The 3823-nt window shown below is 37.7% G+C and overlaps 1 long non-coding RNA gene across 1 annotated transcript; it reads right to left on the reverse strand.

The window, feature by feature from the left end:
• Positions 1-1499: 1499 nt before the first annotated feature.
• LOC138350360 (uncharacterized) lies at positions 1500-3209 on the reverse strand. Its single transcript, XR_011222058.1, has 4 exons — positions 2518-3209; positions 2221-2334; positions 2057-2113; positions 1500-1875 (listed from the first exon to the last, which is right to left on the reverse strand). It is a non-coding gene; the product is annotated as an uncharacterized lncRNA (long non-coding RNA).
• Between the last annotated feature and the right edge of the window lie 614 nt (positions 3210-3823).

Here is a 3823-nt window from a genome sequence, read left to right on the forward strand (position 1 = left end):
TGGTGGGTTTCTTACCGGCAACGTGCTCGCTTGCTAAGGTTCCTAATGACCCATTAAGGAGAGCTAGGCTATCTAGGAATTTAAGTTTACCTATGATGACTTGCATAAATTTCAATCCTTCCTTGGTTAGAATTTCTACATCGCGGTGAGGATTTTTGGACAGTTCTTTAAGTATAATTCCAAGATCATAGGCAGCATTATGGGAAAATGTGGTCAAGTATCTACGAGCATTTTTACATTGTAAATTGCAACGAGCACAATAAGCACCTAAGTAATTATTTTCCTGAATAGCATGATTATGATGTCTATGTTTATCTTTCTTATCCTTGAAAGTTTGATGACACAATTGACACGTATTTTGTCTTTGAAACATTCTTTCCTGTTCTCTAGACAAGTTCTTAGGGAAGTTGGGGAGCTGAGCATGAATAGCTTTCCATGAGGCTTCTAGCATTGTAATAAAATGATTGACCGCGTCTGGGCCTACGTATGAATACGTTTCTACTACATTGAATTCCCTGTCTAAAATCATGTAAGCATAAGCAATTGCTTTATGCTTACATTCCACCATGCCTCTAGGATTTTGACGGTCTAATAGACATTCAAAATCGTAATAGGCGGTGTGAGTTGGGCTATAGGTCCTACCGTAATTTTTAAAACTGATTTTATCACTAGGATTATAGAACGAAAATACTTGGGATACAGTGCATGACTCTTCGTGAGCCTGAATTTCATCTAAGGGAGCATGCAAAAGGCAAATTTTGCAGAATTTATGAGTGTCAGGAATTTTATACTGATTATGGTTAATATTCTTTACAAATTTATCAAAGTCCTTGATCAGACAGAGATGCTTGCCTTCTAATAACAACAAAGGGACTTTATCGGCATACTTTTCCTGGCTTTTCCTAGCTAAACTAAGATAGTATCTGTTACTTTCATGAGTTACTGTATAAATATAAATAGAAATTTTGTTAAGCTTCTCTATTTTCTTAAGATTATCAAATGATACGGGGAATCTGATTTCATCTGCCCATACTACGAATCTTCTACACCATCGAAGGTTTTTGTAATGATGTCTAACGTTTTTTATAGTCCTGCCCAACGCTAAGTTTTTATACGCTGCAATGCACTGTAACAAACACTCATCTCCTTCACTTTCAGGATTAAATACTGATTCTTTACCCTTTAATTTTGCAGGATATGGTACGTAAGATCCAAGGTGCATAGGGTGGCGAATATACGAAAAATTAATGGCAAAGCCTGACATGGAATGAATTCCTACACTTGAGGATTGGACATTTTTTAGGCATTCGTCAATTTTAGCAGACATTTCGTCAACCCATGAATTTACGAGAACTTCAACCTCTTCCTGTGTAACAGTCTGAGTTTCTCCTCTAATTGAAAATACTTCGTCTAATATTTCATATTGATTGTCGGCATGATTAAGTTTTTGCAGAATTAGGCTTACGTCTGGGTAAATGTGAAATGAGGGAGGGAATTCTTCCTGTATTTGTCTGAACTGATTGTCTATATATTCTATAAAAAATTCCCTATACCTATTTATATATAAGCTGGGGTCAGCGTCTAAATGTCCGGGAATGGAGAACGAATGTCTCGAGAATGAACCTTCGAAATGGTTAATGACTTCTAACACTCGCGGAACAACGTTATCGAAGTTAAGTACCTCTGGGGAATCTGGAGCGTTGACTTCTTCATCTGATATGTCGTGAACAGGGGGTTGATTGTCTTCTTCTTCTTCATCTGAGGATGCCTGCTGGTTGCCGTCTGGTGCATCTTCTTCTAGCTCCTGGGACAGCTGGGGTTGACTGCGTACAGGCGTGCTCCACTCAGAGGGTTGGGTTGAATCCAGGGGAGATTCTGTAATATAATATTAGCAATGAATAAACATTAAGAGGAAAACAAATTTGAAAACAATAAGAAGATTTGAAAACCTTAATAGGAAAATATCGTGTAAATAAGAGGAATTATCAAAAATGGAAAGCAAAAAGTCTAAATAAGAGGAAAAACTGAATTACAGATAAATAATAATATTACTTACGAGCTGGGATGTTGATTCCACCAAGTATGAGATTCTCTTGATCACGAATAGGAACTCCTGTAATGGAAATATTTTTCTGTATGAGTACTTATTACTTGTTTATACACTTGTTAAAAATACAATTATTAACTTTTAAAATTACGAAAATTATTGTGAAAACGTACGGTTATTTATGATGCGACGGCGTTTGGGTGGAGGTTCAATGACGTTTCTGGCTTCGGTGGGAGGTTCCCGGTTAACGGAGAAACGACAGTATGGGCAGGAAGTAGAACCATGAACTGAAAAGAAAATAATATATATATATATATATATATATATATATATATATATATATATATATATATATATATATATATATATATATATATAAATTGACTGTCTGTATGTATGTATGTATGTGTGTTTCGGATATATATTTTCTTTGAAAGTTTATTGAATGTGCGAGAAAAAGCAGTACTTACGATTTGCACAATAGAGTTGTCCACAGCTGGTACAGGTTACGTCAAAATGTCCAGGCGGTGTAGGCCCATTGCATCCTATACAGTACAGTCTGCATTCTTGAAGAGCGTTGATGGACATTTCACCTAGGCATGTTAAACATCGTGTTTGACACACATGAACGATTTCGTTGTTGATAGGAGACAGGCACAGAGGACACACTGACATGATGATATGACTAGGCTAGGGGAACCTTGTGAACAGGATGAAGATTGAATGTTGACTGAAAGTGTAGGCCTCTGAGACTTTGGCGATCTGAGGGGGCCCCTGAATGAGCGTAATAACGATAGTGTGCCCCTGAGTGAGCGTTTGGCTGTTTTATTAATAGCGAGAATGATTGGCGAATACTGGGAATAAACTCTTTTATTATAAATTGTGTAAACTATGAATTAGATGACTAAATAAATTATAAATAAATAAATAAGTTTTATTAACGCTTAATGTATATATATATATAAATTATTACGGTGGCGAACGCCGACAATGACTGGTAGATGTCTGGGGCAGGTAATCAGGTGATGATTGCCTCGGGCAGATAGCCTGGGGCAGGTAGCTGGGGCCAGCTTAGATAGTCTCTGAGACAGTTTCAGTATTAAAGGTTACATTGAGATGCTTCGGTTGATTTGTATAAAACTGACTGGTTAATGAAAAAGGAATAAAATATTAGTATGTCAGAAAATAGGAAGAGGGAATAATATGAAGAGGAGAGAGAGAGAGAGAGAGGAGGGACGGTCCAGATATTATGGAGAAGATAAGATAAGATAAGAGGTAACCTGTATGCGACGTCTGGCTGGCCGGGCGTAAGGTAAATAAAGGTGACGCGAGAGATTGCGAGGTAAGCGGGAGGGAGGGAGGGGGGTGTGAGGTACGAGTGGGAGACGCAGGGGGAGGGAAAGGTGAGGGAGGGGATGGCTGTGAAATGATTCAGATATACTAGTTTCTAAGAATCCAACTTAAACATATACAGCCTAAATATCTGTTTTATTGTGGGTAGGAACTCTGAAAAAAAATTCTCCCATAAGAACTTTTTAACAAACTCGTATGACATTATTTACATCATAAGAAACCTTAACAAACTTCTAAGTCTCGGAAATTATTTTCATCATAAGAAATCCTTACTTCTAAAATCTGTGACTGACAAAATTTACCTGAAACCCTGGCTAACACGCGGGATATTTCCCAGAAAAAAAAAAAAGGAGCCGCTGGCTCTTACAGTCCACAGGGGTCCTCCGGCCTGAAAAAAAAAGGAGCCGCTGGCTCTTACAGTCC

This window comes from Procambarus clarkii, chromosome 45 (genome assembly GCF_040958095.1).
Source record: "Procambarus clarkii isolate CNS0578487 chromosome 45, FALCON_Pclarkii_2.0, whole genome shotgun sequence".
In the NCBI taxonomy this organism is placed as follows: Eukaryota; Metazoa; Arthropoda; class Malacostraca; order Decapoda; family Cambaridae; genus Procambarus; species Procambarus clarkii.